This window comes from Nannospalax galili, unplaced genomic scaffold (assembly GCF_000622305.1).
Source record: "Nannospalax galili isolate Female #2095 unplaced genomic scaffold, S.galili_v1.0 scaffold1534, whole genome shotgun sequence".
Taxonomy (NCBI): Eukaryota; Metazoa; Chordata; class Mammalia; order Rodentia; family Spalacidae; genus Nannospalax; species Nannospalax galili.
The window spans coordinates 872408-891829 of record NW_008333781.1 but is presented as its reverse complement, the minus strand read 5'-3'; the positions used below and the strand labels follow the sequence as shown (position 1 = coordinate 891829).

General features: G+C 38.1%; 1 pseudogene; it reads right to left on the bottom strand.

The window, feature by feature from the left end:
- Positions 1-17042: 17042 nt before the first annotated feature.
- On the bottom strand, positions 17043-18945 carry LOC103730286 (annotated as a pseudogene).
- Between the last annotated feature and the right edge of the window lie 477 nt (positions 18946-19422).

Genomic DNA, 19422 nt, shown 5'->3' with positions numbered 1-19422 from the left:
TTAAAAAAAAAAAGAGTACATAAAGTCACAAAGTTCTTCAGGAGAAAGTGATGGGGAGATAGGGGAAGAGTTTAGGGGAGGGAGTGGGCATGGATTTGATCAAAACACTATATGCATGTATGAAATTCTCAATAATTTTTTTAAGTTAAAAAAACGAGTGGGTCCGAACTCACTTGGAGAACACTATTTCCCCTAGCTATCTGTAAGAACTGTCTGTCTCCCAGAACTCTGCCTATGGATCTCTCTTATCCCTTCAAGCTGTGCAGTTGGAGTTGTTTGTGTCCTCACCCCATGCGAGTGGAACTGACTTTGGAACCATGTTTTTCCTACTGTGTTTCCTGGTCAGGCCACATCCATAATTTATTCAAAATGGTTTGTTCAGCTTCGTCGGGGAAGTACAAGTTCAAGTTTGACTCCACTCTTAATCTTAACAGACCATTTGGCCTTTTCATCCCTAGTATCTCATCCATCCATGCTTCCTTTCCAAGTCTCCACTGTATTCAATGGAGATGAGTGGGTGTGCTGCTCACAGCACTTTGGTATATATTTATTGAGCACACACATTTATTTATTCATTATCTTTTTAGGTGGAGTACTGAACTGAGGAGATGCCCCAGGCATCAAACCCCAAAGCACAAGGTTTTGCTGGGGTTAATTAAAAGTCATTAGTCCAGATTACATCTATTACTAAAAATCATTCCCACACCTGCTATGTTTCATGTAAGGTGCTTGATCTGGAGTATGCCAAGGTCCTAGTCTACAACCACCATTTAGGAAAACAAACCAAGCAGAAGATAAAGCCTGATTTATAAGTGTGCACAAAGTACCTCAGTTGTGCCAAGAGGAGGAAATGAGGAGACAATAAAACTGAGAATAACAGGAGGAAATAGAGCAGGAGAGGGAGAAGGAACAGTGATGCTCTATGACTTTGAACCAATATGGCTATAGCAGACAGTCCCATTGCTTTGGTGTCACAGACTTAACACCATACTCCTAGACATTTATGCTGTGCACCTAAACACTAAAATTAAGACATCAATTTATTCATCAGGTTTTGCTGCTGCATTTTTTTTTACCATTTTTGCCTTGGTCACTTAATTTGCAAATCAGAGTTAACTTCCATCAGTACTTCAAAATATAATTCAGAAACTAATAAATCATTGGAAAGGCTGACTTTGATTATGGGAGTCAGCAATTCACTGGCAGCAGAAGGTACTAAATATTGGGATCTATTTCTTAAGTATAAGTTATAGAGGAGGTTATCATTACATAAGTCAAATATATTTATTTATGACCAAAGCTAAGAAATAGAGTATGTAATTAAAACAATTAACAACTCTTGGTCTGTCCAAATTGACTTATTTTTTTCCTTTCACTGTAATGAAGATTTCTGACAAATGATCACATCCATTTTCATTGATTAATACCAATCCTAAAAGCAGTGAAAAAAGGGGGAGCTGTGATTAAACTCAGAAATTCCTCTGTTCATTGGGCTCCGTGGCAGGCTGTGGGCTTGAGGCTGAAGGAATGGTCATTGCTGCCCCGTGTAGAAAACAATGCAGTCAGATCATAGCCCATTAGATTGTAAAGGCTTGCTAAAGGCTTTACGAATGTAGTGATACACGGACACACACATAAACACAGGCATAGGCAAACACACACAGACACACAAGTGCTTATGGAATTCTGGAACTCTGAGCCTAGAGTCAATCTCCCTGACTCTTGATGTTAGAGTAGCAAATAGCCCCATAATTTTAACTGTTCAAGACTATAAAATTTCTAGTCTATCTGTTGTAATACCCACCTTTCCAGTTTCACTGGTAAATCATCTGGTCATAGGACCACCCGTAGGAAGGCAGGTTCACCTTAAGTTATGCTAAATAGATGGGCAGAATATCTGATGCGTTAATGAGATAGTGAAATTTTCTTGCCTGTTATTCCACTCCCAGCACAGAGCTTCTCCACCAACTGAATGTGGGTCTCTGTAAGTCTGCCCATTTTTCTTAATTCTTAGGGAAATGTGTAACCTCTCCTTTTTTTCTTCATGTCCCTTTTCTTAACATATTTTAAGTCTTTGGGCTGCCTGTAGAATCTTGTGTTTCTTTACTTTTTCTCTAAAGCTTCCTTCTCCCAGCCATGTGGCTGCTATTCAGCCACATGTCTAACCTCCATGCAGGCTCTAAACCTGCATGGCTTCATGGATTTCTTTCCTTCTCCCCACCATTGTACTCCTCAAGGCAGCTAGTGAGATTACCACCTCACTTGGCCTGAGGACTTTTCTTAAAATTCTAATAAATTTTTCCTAAAAGCTTCTGTTTGGGTCCATTCCTGAATACTTATATGAATGAGAATAAGAACCCTTTAGGGGACACTCCTTCTCCCTAGTTCATTGAGGAATGTGTATCATTCCAGATCCTTCTTCATAATACATTCTTTCAATTGAATCCATTGACTACCATTACACTAGATTTGACTGTTGTTGCTCCACAGGGGTCCATGGAACTGACAGCTCCACCTCACTTAAAGGGCATGGACTGAAGAGGCAGTGCTAACATCCTGGACCTTCCCATTAACTGTGGCCCCATTTAAAAATATTATATTTATTATTTTTATTTTATGTATAGAAATGTAGTGCCTGCATGTACATTAAGTGTACCCATGTCATGCAATGACCCTGGAGGTCAGAAGAGGGCATCAGATCACCTGGAACTGGAACAGTTGTTAGCTTCCATGTGGGTGCTGAGAACCCAACTCATCATTTTCTGCAAGAGTAGCCAGTGCTCTTAAGCTTAAGCACTGAGTCACCTCTACAGCCCCCATAATGCCCATTTTAAATGGCAGTTTCATTTGTTTTTGCTATTACAGTTCATGCTGACTCTTCTTGTCATGATAATGTAATTAATCTTTCTCCAGAACATTATAATTACCCACACTCTGCTTTTGACTGTACTCATGTTAATTTACACCAAAGAGACCCACATGTGGTTGTGCCTGAGTCAAAAATTAATTAATTTTTCATCTACTCCAACAGACTGGATAACACACAGAATTATTTTAGCCACAACATATTCAATACAGCAAGAACTGCAATGTTCCTGTTTTAGTTTTCTACAGCTACCAGAAAAATCACCAACTTAGTGACTTAAACGCAAATTTCCTTTTCAATTTCCATAGGTCAGATGTCTGCCATGGGTCAAGTGGAATTCTTAGATTAGGTTAAGTTCTCATAAAGGTGAAGCTGAATCATCAGCTGAGTTGAGGTTTTCTTTGTCTTTTCTTTATTTTTATTTTTATTTTTATTTTTAATGGGGCTTTTTGCTACTCTAACATTCCTCCCTCTGAAGAGGTAAGCCTAAAAAATTTTTAGGATTAGACAAAAGCTCCAAAATACTTTTGAAATTTTTGGCCTTTGGAATGGAGTATGTTGCTAAGAGGCCCAAGGACATTGTGACTTTCATCCAAGAAACTGGCTAATTTTCTTTGGGGTCTTTTTACTTTAACTGCCTACCTCCTATTCTTATCACACTACCCTCTGAAGAGGTTACCCAACATACAGATAGGGAATCAGGACTCAGGCTGCTGCGGCTTCTTCCATGCTGAACAGGGATGCAGAGTGAAGCAATTGGAGTGCCCCTCAGTGGGTCTATGTAAAAGATTCCCAAATTGCATAACTCAACTCTAGGGAGAAAATAAAATCCTTGACTGGTACCTAAGAGATGTGAAGAAGTAAAGGCAAGAGTAATTAGCATTACAAGTTCTAGACAGGAAACTAGAAAAAAGTCAGAGCAGGGCAATTTTCAAATGTTCATATGAGAGTCCATTGGAATTTCTTGACAAGGGCTTCCAAAAGCATCCTTCTATTGGGTTCCTCATTTTTCTTTTGTCTTCCAAGGCTGGACTGTAGAGTGATGGATTCAGGATTTGCTTTCATGCATTCTGATAATTGTTGGAGTAGTTAGAATCAGTGTCAATTCCCTCTCAAAGGGTTCTAGATAGGGGGAGAAAACAAATTTATCCATCACTTTTGAACAATATCAGGTTGTTTCCCTTAGATACAGGTGGGCACTACAGTATTGCAGATGAAGATTTGAAGTCTTACATTTCAGCAGCACTTTCTGATTAGGAACAAAATAATCCATGTGAAATAATTGTCTAAATAATTTTTTATATGGACTTTAGCCTAATGTCTGGGAAGTGTAATCCCTTGATCTCTTAAAGAAATATACTGACGACTTTACTCTTTGGCCCAAATAAATCAATTTATTTTTACACTTAAGGTCGTTTGAGGATCTGTTCCTCAGGAGTCACATGGGCTTGGGAGGAGCCCCTGGCTCCTTTCTTTTACCAGTTCCATCTATGTGAAGATAAGTCAAAGGTCCTGCTCAACCATGTCTTGCTACACTTGGAAGCATGGAGGAGATATTTCCTCTGAGTTGACCCTCCTCTCTGTAGACTGGACACTGGTTCAAGTCCATCTCATGAGGTCTCCATGGCCTCCCTGAACAAGAGGACAGGTGACTCACCACAGTTACAGGACATTTTGAGAGATGTTTCATAGTCCCCTGGAATTTAGTCGACCTTGGACAGCAAGGGACAAAAACTGTCCTTTCAGTCCCTCTGATCAGATTAGTATAGGCTCAAAGTATGGCTGTTAAACATCCAATAAGGTTAGTTCCACCAGTCTGGTACTCGTAATTACTAGGACAGGTGACTCACCAGAGTTACAGGACATTTTGAGAGATGTTCCATAGTCCCCTGGAACTTAGTCGACCTCAGAGGGTAAGGGGAAAAAAAACTGTCCTTTAAGTCCCTCTGACTAGATTAGTATAGGCTTCAAAGTATGGCTGTTAAACATCCAATATGGTTAGTTCCACTAGTCTGGTACTTTTAATTATCATGTGCTATGTAGATAAGGCTTGGGTAAAAAAAAACAAATATATTCTCAGATAAACCTTGACTATATATATATTTTGTTCCTTAAACTAGTTTACTAAACTGTGACCTTATTAATTTTAAGATTATATGTATATTATTTTTGTCTCATCCTTTATATATCATAACAAACCTACACAAACCTTTATCATTTGCTTAGGCTTTCTTATTTTTTCTATTTTGGAAAATATCTCCATTCTCATATCCTTTTAACATCTTTTACATTCTCATTTTCTTTTGTTTTTAATAATTATGAGACATAATAGCATTAACAAATAATGTCATCCGTTGTGAGAATTCTATTTCTGGGGATACTAAGCAATGCTTATTCCCTTTTAAGGTTCTAGTGTCAAGCCAATGTATGATTAAAATTTTACTGGGGAACCAATGAATCTACTGAGCTTACTTACCAAGATAACTGAGGGGCTGCTGAAGTGTATGAATGACCTGAGGGTATGCACACTGGAAAGCCTTTACCCAGCATGGGTCATGCCTTCTCTTCCTAGCCTTCCCCAGATTGTATACTTTAGCCATCCCCAAATCCCGGAGACCATGTGTGATTAGGGCCAAATTACATACAGTTGGCTGGGAAGAGTGGCTGGATACTCTGGTGAGGGTCCAATGACCCTGCTTGGCCCTCCTTTAATGAAGGAGCTCAACCGTCAACAAGCCCAATTGTGATGATAGTTAGTGATCAGGCACAGCTGAAGTCCTGATGACAGTAATTATTTCATGCAGAAGAGACTGCTGTACAGAACCAAGTTATTAAAAGGACATGGATTTTAAAAGGATCCACAAATGAAGGAGAACATATGTCTTCTGATCATAGGATCCACAATGAGGGAGAACATACATCTTCTATTTTTCTGAGTCTGTGTTACTTCACTTAGTATAACAGTTTCTAGATCCATCCATTTACCTGAAAATTTCATTATTTCATCTTTCTTTTCTGATGAATAGAACTCCATTGTGTAGATATACCACATTTTTGTTAACCACTCATCAGCTGAATGGTGAGTAGAGGTTTTCTACCTGAGGTTCTGCAGAAGCATCTTACTTCAGACCATTCATGGGATGGCAGAAATGTCTTCCTTCTTCAAATGGGCATTCTGGATTCCCTCATTTAAATATCAGTGTTTCCCAGATCAGAGATCAGTTGATGCCCTTTCTGGCAACATTCAGTTATCAGCACATAAAACAAGTCTATGGATATCAACATTGAACAATTATACAATCAAAACATATACAAGCACAGCATGGAACAGTGAAATAAAATACTGTCAAAACCCCAATGGTCCATTATGCCCCCAACCCTGTCTCCTCCATAGCAGTGTCTCCCATGATAGTCACTGTTGGAAATTAGTTTGAGTGGCAAGAAGCAAGATGTTGTAGTCAGAAATATGGAGATTAATCATTTTAATCATCATAGACTCTCCTTTAGTTGAGTTATTATGCCCTTACCAAAACACAGTCTCATCCCTGGTAGGTCCCTTAGTTTCATGGTTACATCTTAGTTCTCAGACCAGACATGTCTAAACTGATGATTTACTTTAAAAATAAACAAGAACTAAGTGCTGGTGATATACTCAGTGGGTAGAGTTCTTGTCTAACCTATGGCCATGGGTTCTATCCTCACCACCACAAAACCAAGCAAAATGAAAACCTTAATATCTATCCTAGCTATTGCTGCATGTGTCTATAATCCAAACACTTGGGAGTTTAAGACTGGAGGATCAGGATTTCAAGACTAACTTCAGCTACATTGGAAGTTTGAAGCCAGCCTGGGCTACATGAGATATCATCTCAAAAGCGTAAAAGTCTTTTTCCTGTTGCAAAACATCGCAAAAGCTGAAAAGTCTTTTTCCTATTGCTAAACATTTTAAAAGCTAAACATTTTTCCTGTTGCTGTGATAAAACGCCACTTCAAAAGCAACTTAAGGGAGAGAGAGATTATTCTGTCTCATGGTTCAAGGTACATTCTATCATAGTAGGGAAGTCAAGGCAGCAGGAGCTTGAAGCATCTGGTTACATCACATTTGGTATTGGAAAGCAGCAAAACGTGAACGCATGCTTCTGCTTAGTTCCGTTTCTCCATTTGCATAGTTCAGAATCCCAGTCAGAGAATGGTGTTACTCACAGTGGGAAGATCTTCTCATTTCAAATAAATAGTCAATAAGATCTTCCACAGGCATGCCCAGAAGCCCAACTCTCTTATGATACTATAATCTCTCTCAAATTGAGAATTAACCCTAAACAAACCAGAAAGTAAGATAGATAGATAGATAGATGGATGATGGATGGATAGATAGATAGATAGATAGATAGATAGATAGAAAGAAAGAAAAGAAAGAAGGAAGGAAGGAAGGAAGGAAAAAGGAAAAGAGTAGAAAGTTGAAGAGAGCCAGATACTGCTCAAAACATATGCTGTGCATGATCTCATTTAGTCCTATTCTGGACCCTGGAAGTAGAAAACTCAAAGGCTATCCATTTTACTGGTCAAAAACCATGACTCTAGATACTAAGAAACTTTTCTGTTAGAATGCTGCTAATAAATGAAACATAAAATAATTCATTCTAACTGGAATGTAGAATGCCTTTGTCCTTTTTGTATGCAGGTACTTTAGAGATAAATTCAAACTTACCAAAAAAGGTGCAATAATCGTACCAGAAAGTCCTCTTCATGCTCTTCTTCATCCTACTGTCTCAGTTATTAGCTGTCTTAGTGTCCTTGTGCTGTACCTCTGCCTCTGGGTCTGTGTTCATCTCTGTCTATCTCTGTATATACATCGGCATAAATAAATGCACACACATATGAATACATAGTTTAAGTCCTTTGAGACTGAGTTGCAGATATGCCTTTTTGTAATCAATATTTCAGATACTCACAGAGACCCAAGCACAGAGACTGCGCAGGCACACACATAGGAAAACTGTCAACAATTGAGACATTGTTGTCAAGTACAGTAATTCTTGTACACTAGTAGTGGAGATTTTTCACAAGTTTAAAACTTTTCTTTATCATTTTGATGATAAAAGTTAAGGAGGTCACATTGATAAAATACAGTCATTGAGTGTTTATATTGATTTTATTTAAATACAGTCAATTTCCCCAACAATGTACATAACAGAAAGTTTTTTTCTCTATGTTTGTGATTTCCAGACTGTCACTCAAGCAAGTAGTAAGTGGCCAAGATGAATCAAGCATTTATGAGATCAAATTTCACAGTAACTACGACATGCACAGTGAAAGAAAAATCCATTAAGTTTATGTTTCATATTTTAGGATTTTATGTTTATTATACTTAATTTTATTAAATTGTTGAATTGCTCATAACATCATAATGTACATTCTGCCTTTTCATTAGTGGTATAAAATTTCATTTTAAATTACGTTATTTAAGAATGATGGTACCTGAGTTATATTGTTAAGATATATCAGAATGGATATGTATATACTGTGTAACCCTGTATAATTAAATTTAAGAAAAGAAAAAAAAATCTCCCATCAAAGGTTTCCAAATGATTTATATACATGAATTTGTAGAGAGGCCTTCAGTGGATAGGGCCCTAACTCTTTCTTCTGTAGTATAAGATGCACATAGTTACTCTGTGCAATATAGAAAGAAAGGAGTGTTTTACAGTGGACAAATCCTAGGGACACTACCTCCCCAAGTCTGTCAAGGCCAATATCATCAATCGCAAAGCCTAAATAATTTATTGTAATGCAACTAACATTCCACTTTACCTTTGAGGCTTTATTATGAGAAAATAATCAAACTGTAATTTAAGGAAATCCTACAGAACACCTAGTCATTCTCCCTCCAAACTATCAAGGCCCTCAAAACAAGCAAAGTCAAAGAGACTTCCATAGATAACAGAAACCTTAGGACATACGGCAACTGAACGTAATGTGGTATGCCAAAAAAGAAAAAGGACATTAAGTAAACAGTAAGGAATGATGAATAGACTACGAACTTAGCAATAATGTATTATATTACTCCATTAATTGTGATGAACCATACTAATATACAGTATTAATAATAAAGGAAAATATTGTGAAATATATTGGATTTCTGTACTGTCTTCTCAGGTTTCTGTAAACCTAGAGCTCACATAAAATCATCTTACGTGGATTAAAACTTTATCACAGGTTGTGCATGCATGCTAGTTTAAAATTATAACATGGAACCCATGTATTAGCTTGTATATTGAAAATGTAGGCTTCTATCTTCTAAAATAAGAGTAATTTAATCCTATGGGAAAAATAAATAAAAATTCTAGTTAAAATATATAAAATAGAAGAAGGAAAACAATCAAATAATAAAAGAACAGAAAAAGGTGCTTCTTTGAAAGTACAAATAAAAACAAGATTTCTAGCCAACCAAGAAAATAGAGAAGATATAAATTAACAATACCAGAAATAAATAAGGATTAATAATTATTGAGCTCCTATTCATTGCAATGATAATGTAAGAATATTAAGAATAATTCTATGCCAATGAATTTGATATTTCACATGTAATGAATGAAATTCCTATAGCCATCTAACAACTTATAAGCAAGGTTACCAAAGGTTAACAAAGTCTGTCATTTTATTGCTTATTATTCTCTGCTTATTATTCTCTGTTTATTTTCTTATCCTTTGAAATAATTTTTTGCTTTCATGTTGGTAATTTTGAACAGTTTTTAGAATTTCCTCTTGATTTATTGTTAGTGCTTCGATTACATTACATAGTCTATCTTTTGCTTCCTTGCTTGTTCTGAGTATTAAAGACATATGTGACTTTTCCAAGCCAAGCAGTAAGGATGTTTGACCATTTTAAGTAAAATGGGTAAATCTCATTCCCACGTACATGCTTTTACCTCACCCACTTCAAAATATTATTGGCTTGAGTGTTGTGGTTTCTGCTTCTGAGATAGAGGAGGGGAATTCACCTGTAGGGCTCTGTTCAGGACTTGAACATTATCAAAAGCACTGCTAAACACTGCTAACATCAATATAAATAACGAATGCTTATTGTAAGCGGTTCTGCTGATATTTGGTTTTCTGTAGATAAATAAAAATGTTAGAGGATGAGCTGATTTGATTCCCTGTTTAACACCTAGTGGACTTGCTGCACTGGCTGTTTTGAGCAAAAAACACTATCAGTCACACAGCCATCTGAATTATCCTGATGATAGTGCTACCATTGTTGAACATCCTGGGAGTGTTTTGGCCATCTACAGAAGCTCTTTTGGCTCCTGAGGGTGTGACCAAGACAGCACAACTTCAAGCAGTTTGGAAGGACATTCCTAGCAACCATTCCTACTCAGTACATAGGGAGGCAGAGAAGCCGTTATAACTCGTGTAAAAGGGACAAACCATTTTTGATGTGAACATAATTCTTTGTTGACATGAAGAGCTGCTGTGATTGGTGCAAATCTTCCTTTTCTGGCTGTGTAAGCAGGCTATTCAGGTTACTCTGTGAGCCAGTTGGCAATACCATCCTGTGCTTTCTCCCCTGACACTACCACAAACATTAGGCCCAACAATGATTTCTCTGGAATGGTATTTTCTTGCCTGTTTTTGATATTTAACTTTTCTTGAGTTGATTGAGTGGTAATATAAAGAAAGAAGAAAATGTGGTGGGTGACACTGGAGTGTGGTGGCAGTGCAGAAGAGAGTGGCCAGTGGCATAGATAGCTACTGAAGAGACAGAGCTATGGCATCACCAGCAGAGCTGTAACAGTGAAGAGGCAGCAGTAGAAACAGCAGCAGCAGTGGCAAAAGGAGTAATGGTAACTACCGCCCGAGAGCCTGAAGTCTTGACACTAGTTGTAGCAAGAGGCAACTGAGCAGGTTGGGAGAGTGACCAGGTCACAAACAAGAAGAAACGGAGAGAGGGCAGACAACTGAGGTTGAAGGAGGGTAGAAGGTTTTAAAGAGCCAAAGAAGAACATCTTCAGGTCTCCAGAGAGTTGTCTGGCCGTAAGTGTCAAGAGTCTTAGGTACCAAGCAGGAACCTAAATCAGAAACTGTGGAGGAATGGAGATTTCTGGCTTGCTCTTTGGCTTATTCACGGGTTCATGCTTAGTTTTCTTATTATTTATTTATTTCTTTATTTATTTATTTATTATTTATTATTGATTTAGTTTTTTCAATATAAACTTTATTGAATTTTGTGCATTTTTTACACTACACCTAATCATATTTAAACCTCCTCCCCTATCTGCACCCCATAGCCCCCCCCCCACTGGATTTCATGCATTCTGTCATATATGTTTGTGCACCAGCTATCCCTTGGCGTGAGTTCATCCACTGAAGCCTGGTCAGCTTATCTAGCATCACTACCTTAAAAAAATCCAACTCTCCCTCACCCAACAGTGATCATTTGCCAATAATTCCTCAGCTAATGTCGTGGTTTCCTGCCATTTTCCCCAGTTCTTCGCTGGGTTTTTGTCTGGTTTGAGTTTACATGGGTCTTGTGCATGCTGTCACCATTGCTATAAGTTCATAAGTTCTCAGGAGGCTGGAAAACTCTGTTTCCCTGTGGTCATCCATCACCCCAGGTTCTTACAATTTTTCTGCCCCCCCTTCCACAATAGTCCCTGGACCCTGGATGGGTAATGTTTAATACAGGAATCTTATCCGGGGACATACACTTTGCAGTCACTTTAATTGTCCACATTTTGGCCAGTTGTGGCTTTCTGTGTTAATTGCCCTCTGTTGCAATCAGAAGCTTTGCTGGTGAAAGTTGACAGATGCATTAGTACTCTGTGTACTCTCTGTTCTGCTATGTTCCATAAATCTTAGTTGTAAATACTGCATTGTAGATCTATCATTTAGGGCTGGGCATCTCACAGATACTTGTTCTCTGTATTTGTCCAGTTGAGGAACTCTGTAATAGTCTCTATCTGTTGCAAAAAGAACCTTCTTTGACAAGTGGCAACTGATATACTTGTCTGTAAATATAAGTATACATATTTAGCATATAGTAAGATACTATATTTGTTTATGAATGTGATAGATGTAGTGTTTTCTGTAGGATCTATGACCTCTCTAACCATGTGTATTTCCACATGTTTATACTACCACACGTTAGTTCTCTCTCATCAAGCCTCCTTTAAGACCAATTTGACAGCCATTGATTACACCCAAGATAAAAGCACCACTATTGCACAAATAGAATAGTTTGTTGTGTTGGGCATTGCTGTGATTATTAGGCTTTAAAGCTTGGGTTGAACCATTAATTAATTTTCTCCCTTGGCAGCTTGCATAGTATCCTCTGAAACTACGAGGGCTAGTCTTTAGGGAGGAGGCTTCCAGGTCAGTTCCAGCTCGATTACTCCAAGCCCTGTATCCACAGTGTAACCTGTTTTCAGCAATAGGGTCTTACCTTCAAGCTCTTGGAGGAATCAAGGGCTGTGGCAATAGTCTGTGTTATTTTGGTAGTCTCTTGCACTATCCTGACAAGCAACTTGAAGGGAGGATTCTCCTGTCTGGCACTGTGTTTCTTGTAATATATCCTTCAACATTCACTCATGTATAGATATATGTGTATTTTTGAGTAGATTTTGTACTAATATATTTATTCTTGTTTTTCACACCACCAAAGTATTATTTATCTGTCCTCTCTCTCTCTCTGACTGTCTAACCTTTCTTCCTCCTTCTCCAGCTAAAGTACCCTCATTTTCACCATTTCCCTCTTAATAATACTTATCTCTTATTTCACCCCAATTTGGTCTCCTTTTTCCATTTTATTCCTGTGGTTCCTTGTATAACCTTTCCTTCTCCCTTTCAAGTTTTACCATTTTTCCCATTTATACCTTGGTAACATCTGTCTCCTACTATCTCCCTCTCAAGGGTTCTTTCTTTCCCTTCACTTCTATGATTTCTTTCCATTTTCATGGATCCTGTGATTACATCAGGATTTATACTGACATATAAATATTTGGTGCTAAGATTCACAAATGAGAGAGAACATACATCACTTGTTTTTCTGAGTCAGTATTACTTCACTTAGTATAATGGTTTCTTGTTCTAGCCATTTTCCTAAAAATTTCATAATTTCATTTTTCTTTACTGCTGAGTAGAACTCCATTGTGTAAATGCATCACATTTTCATTATCCATTTGTCAGTTGAGGGACATTTAGGTTGTTTCCATATATTAGCATTGTGAAAATAGTAACAAACATGGATCAACAAATATCTCTGCAGTAGGATGAGTCCTTTGGCTATATGACAAGGAATGGTATAACCACATCATATGGTAGATTTATTTTTAGTTTTTTAAGAGTTCTCCACACAGCTTTCTGTAGTAATTATACCAGTTTGCAATCCTACCATTTGTTCTCTTGAACTTAGCCACCATGACTTGGATAAGATAAAATCTTCAATTGGTTTTGGTTTGCATTTCACCAAGTACTGAGGGTATCAAGTACATCTTAAGGTGTTTTTCAGTCACTTTAATCTTTTTTTTTACTATTTTTTATGTGTATGAGTGTATTGCCTGCATGTATGTAAGTGTATGTAAGTGCACCCATGTTGTACAATACTCAGAGGGCAGAAGAGGGTGTCATATTCCCAGGGAACTGGAGTTATAGACAGTTGTTAGCTACCTTGTGGGTGCTGGGAACTGAACCCAGGACCTCTGGAAGAGCAGTAAGTGCTCTTAACCACGGAGCCATCACTCCAGCCCTAGCATAGGTTTCATATATAGGTTTCAACTCTAAATGTTAGTTATTTTCTTAGAAATTCATAACCTTATTATATGCCAAAATAAGTAATATGATTGTTAACATTATCCCAAAATTAGATTATATACAAATATTCATGAGTGTCCATGTGGCAGATAGTACCATTTCTCATTGAAATGCTGAAAATGGATGTATGGTCCATCTCATTATTTCTAGCTCAAATCACAAGGTATAACTTAGTTTACTCTCTTGTGGTTTCATAGAATAGTCTTCTGTTCATATATAGAAATCATGTAATCCAACATTTGAAACTGTAGTTTAATAGGAGAGTTGTAGAGGAATGGATGAAAACAAGAACGGAAATAGTAATACTTGTTGACACCAAATAATAAGAACAAAGACTCTCATTATATATTCTGTACTTTTCCTTGAAACATTATTTTTAGGATTTATTTTTTATTTTATGTGTGTGCATGCGTGTGTGTGTGTGTGTGTGTGTCTGTGTGTCTGTGTGTCTGTGTTCCATGCCCGTGGTACCTGTGTAGGTCAGAAGAGAGCATAAGATCATCTGAAGCTGATGTTATACATGGTTGTGAGCCACCCAACATGGGTGCTGGGATCCAAACTTAAGTCCTCTGAAAAAGCATCAAGTGTTCTTAATGATTGTGTCATCTTTCCAGCCCCTCCTTGAAATATATACAATGGCATAGCCTCTAAAGGGTAGAATAAAGTTAAGAGAAACAGTTATTGAACAATTTTTTCAATGTTCTTTTTCTCCTTAAAGTCAAGTTTCAGAAAGTCTCTAAAACAAAGTTACTATCCTTTAATTCTACACAAAATAGCATAATCTAAAAATAAATGAAGAAAATGTTTTGTTAATCTGTGAATAAATGTTGTGAGAATTCCTTCCCTGGAGAAATGTAAACAATGTCTACCTCTTTATAATTTATTTATTTTTAAAAATTTTATTTATTATTTTTATTTTATGTGTATGGGTGTATTGCCTGTGTATAGGTAAGTGCACCTGTGTCGTGCAATGCCCGCGGAGTTCAGAAGAGGCTGTCGGATCCCTTGGGACTGGAGTTACGGATAGTTTTAGCCACCATGTGGGTTCTGGGACTCAAACTCGGGTCTTCGGCAAGAACAACTAGTGTTCTTAACTGCTGAGCCATCTCTCCATCCCCTATAATTTATAAAAAGTACTCAATAAAGCAAAGTATGACTCCAGCAAACTTCACCCTGAGGAGCCAATGAGTTTATTGGGTTTGTTCACAGAGCACTGAGAAGTTGCCTACAGGAGCATGGGTGATGCCAAAGCAGCCTCACTGGAAAATCTTCACTCAGTATGAAAGATGGCTTCTCCATAGCCACATAGATAGTGTCCCCCCTTCAGGTAACCTTTCTTAGTGTTATACTCTAGCACTTCCCTTGAACCCCATGTCTCTGAGACCACATGCAATGGCTGGAACAGTAACTGAAATCTCAGGTGAGGATCCAATGATCTTCCCCACCACCTTCTTCTATGACAGAATATTAACAATCAACAAGAAGAACTGTGATGGTCCCTTACAAGCAGGCATGGCTGATCTGATGAATATGGCAGCTGTTTTGCTAGAAGGATCATGTTCCACAACAGTGAGATACTTTAAATATCCAAAGAACTTCTTAGAAACTTTCCACAATTCAAGCTATTATGAAGACAAAGGAGGACTCTAGATAGGAGCTGATATGAACTAGTGATATTGAAGAACATTCTACCCACTACAGCAGAATGAATACCTATTCTTTTAAGTACTCAGAATGTATAGACCTAAAAGGATCAAATAAATTTATATTTAGGTGAGGGTCACAAAGAACATTCTCAGACCACAATACAAAAATGTACAACTTACTAAGAGAAAAATACCAGGAAGGTACTCAAATATTTGGTAAGTAAATTACACAGTTCTACACAATCAATTATTCAAAGAAAAAAAATCAGAGAAATTTAAAAGTGCTTTTTATTTATTTTTATTTTTACTTTATGTATATGAATGTTATACCTACATGTGTGTAAGTGCACCTGTGTCGTGCAATGCTCGCAAAGGACAAAAGGTGTTGGATCCCTTGGAACTGAAAATTATGGACTGGTTATTAGCTGCCATGTAGGTGCTAGAATTCAAATCCCAATCTTCTGCAAGAACAGCCAGTACTTTTAACTGCTGGGCCATCTCTCCAGCCCTTAAAAGTGTTGTTTGAGTTAAAATGGAAACAAAATCTACCATGTTTAGCTTACATCTAAAAATAGTGATTAAAAGGAAATTATAGTTACAAGTACTTATACAAATGTAAGGAGTAGTTCAGAAATGACAAGATTCCACTTTGAAAATTAAAAGCAGTGGCTTGAGAGATGGCTCAGTGGTTAAGAGCACTGGTTGCTCTTGCAAAGGACCCGAGTTCAATTCTCAGCACCCACATGGTAACTAAAAACCATCAATGACTTCAGTTCCAGGGGAATCCGACACCCTCTTCTGACTTCTGCAGACATTGCATAGCATGGGTGCAGTTACACACATGCAGCAATATGCTCAGACACAATAAATAAAAATAATAAAATATTTTTTAAAATCCAGGTATGGTGGTACAAGCCTTTAATCCCAGCACTGGGGAAGCAGAGGCAGGTGATTTCTGTCAGATCAAGGTCAACCTGGTCTACACAGTGATTTCAGGCCAGCTGGAGCTTCAGGGCAACTGTGTCTCAAAAAGAACAACAACAAAACAAAACAAAAACCACAGAAGAGGGGGAATAACTTAAATTTATATCTAAAAGGTAACCATGAGGAAAGAAGAAAGGAAAGGAGGCAAAAAAAACAATAAGAAGAAAAATCAAAGAGAAGTAGCCAAATCCATGAGAAGAGAGAGACATTGTTATTACCATTAGTGAAGAGAGGACTTCACTACAAGTTCTGTAGGTATTAAAGCCATAAGAAGAGAATATTGCATTTCATTGCAGTAAATCAGAGAATTTAGAAAAAATAAACAAATAAGTTGACTGCTACTAAAACAAACTACTAAAGATCACTCAAGAAGAAATAGATGACACTATGTCTGTTGAAGACATTGCATTACTTGAATTCCACTATGCTTTTAATGAAGATTTAGCATTGCAGTAGTCTGCCATATTTAGTTGAAAATATTTACCAGTTAATACATTTTCTCACTTTACAGAGGCTGACTAGTAATTATACCAGGCCAAGTGATAAACAACTTACTTGAAATTCTTGCAATTGTAATGAAAGAATAAAATATTGTTATTGCTTCATTGGACTGAGAAACCCAAGAGGCAGAGGTCAACAATGCTCAGTGATGAAAACTGCCACCAGGAAAGCTGTGCATGCTCATTGGCCTCTGCACTAAAACTAAACATTCTCTGCATTATCAATGCCATTAGCATTCATGTGGATTTCAGGATCCCCACACAGAGAGGAGGGAACAAATTAGCTGACAGCCAGGCACAGACAGCTCCTAAGCTCTGGAAGTTCTTGTTTCTGGTGCTCCAGTTGCTCCACTGGAATATGTTTGGCTGCTCAGGCATCCAATCATATATCCTATCATAAATTAGACCATTAACCCCAAATTCCTTCAGTTTCCTTCTGTTTTCAGGATCATTGGTATCATCACCCCAGCAGAATATGACCAGTCCCTTAGCTTTGGCCTCTTGGATACAGGATGGATTTCAGAGCAGGTCTTCAGTATGGGCATTTATCCCCAGGAGGTTTTCAAACTGTGCAAAGCTCATTGCAATAGGAGTTGTCCAAGATCTGATGTCCATGAGTTCAGGGTAAATATCAGATTTTCCTTCAGTCAAAAATAATATGGGATATTTGTTCTGCTTTTGACAAACCATTGTATCTGCATCCAGTGAAGAAAATGCTATTCTCCTCTTCCCAGAATTTTCTAAAACAGTTTTTAAAATTATATCCAAAACCAAGTTCATGTCAAAATATGTTGACAAGTTGCAGTCCCACATTCCATTCCTTTGTTGACGAATCTATTTTGTTTTTATGTTAAACCCTACATCTTCCGGCAATGACTCTAAAACCATCTTAAGAGAAGGAAATGGCTGGTTTTCAGAAAAGGAATTTTCCTCCTCAACCACAGATTCTTTACGATCTTTGGATTTTAGTGTAGTCACATGAGCAAGCTTTAACAACTGGAGTTGGTCAAATGTTAATTCTTTTACTGGAATTTCAAATAATTCAACTGGATCAGCATCAAATTTCTTTTTCATAGTCTAATAACAGGTGAGATCATGATACACCACAGGCACGAAGTCCTTCGAAAGGTGTACATCAAATTCTACAAACGCTGCACAATGACTAGCAGCATTTCTTAAGGATGCAATAGTATTTTCCTGCACTTTAGCCAGCTGGGCAGTTATGGTTGAGTTCCCTGCACCTCGGTATCCAACATCCAATGGTATTCTTGGCTTCCAGTACTTGGAAAATGAAGACTCCATGGAACAATTGTATCCTGGTAATGGCTTGATGATGAGAAAATCAACTCTCACTTTGCCTATTTTTCTGGAATTTCTGCTCATGATGGGAAGAGTAAGGACTCCAGCACTTCTCCCACTCTCAGCAATGGTGCATGACAAGAGGCATGCCATACCCACGTGTCCAGGAAGAGCACTGCCCTGAACCACGTGTTCACTGAGATCTTCTGCAAAAAAGTCAGATTAGTTCCAGGTTATCAGGCTCCATTGTCTGTATGCTGTACTCTGTCCACCGGTCCACCGATCGGCTGTAAGCCATACCCACACTCTGGCTAATGAGTGCCTGCACTTGAACTCGTTGTCACTTAACAAGGATATCTCCAGGCTATTAGACATTTTGTGAAGAACAGTGGGAGATAGCCTATCATCGTCATCTTCCTCCGGCCCCTCTAGTGTAAACTTTACCCTAAATCTAGATTTTTTTGAACTTTTTCTTGGTAATTGAGACCGGAAGTTTTTTAGAACAATGCAAACGTAACCTTATTTCAGTCTGACATGTTAGCCATCCAGAATCCAGAGTTTCAATACCATTGTGAATTCCAAATTGTCCATCGTCAATAATGATCTCACTTTCTTTGGTTCTAAAATGCAGCCTTTGAAGTAGCGATACTGAACAGACACTCTTCTACTGAGAACGATTGCTGCTTTCCATAACACGCTTTCTCCAGTCTCAGTTTCTGGAAGAAGAGCCACAGCATTCTGAGGATTCCAGTTTCCCAAGGCATCACAGCTTCCACATACGGCAAAAGCCTCCCCTGGTAAGAGTTCCTCTTATTTCAAAGGTAACCTGTGAAGGTGTCATTCTGATGGATTTATTTTAGGATTTTGCTGCTGCGCCAAGAGCCTGGGCTATGGCAGAGGAGCCGGTCCCGCCAGCGCGCCTCCAGGCTGCCAGCGGCAGCCCAGTCAACACCTCTGCTCAAACCGGCTTCAGCTGCTCCAGACCAAACTGCCACCACCCCAGGGGGCATGACTCTGAGTTTTTTCCATTTTATATAATTTGTGATTTCTGTTTGCATGAATCTAAGGTTTTCTTTATCCTTTATTTTCAAATTTTATTTACTTTATTTTTGTATGTATGTTTGTGTGCATGCTTATTTGTAAGTGCACCATATGCATGCAAGTGCCCCAAGAGGCTAGAAAATGGTGACAACCTCCCTAGAATTGAAGTTACAAGTGGTTGTGAGCCCCATGATTTGGGTGCTGGGAACCCAACCTTTGTCATCTGCAAGGTCAACACAACAAATGGTCTTACCCAGTAAGCAATCTTTTCTCTCTC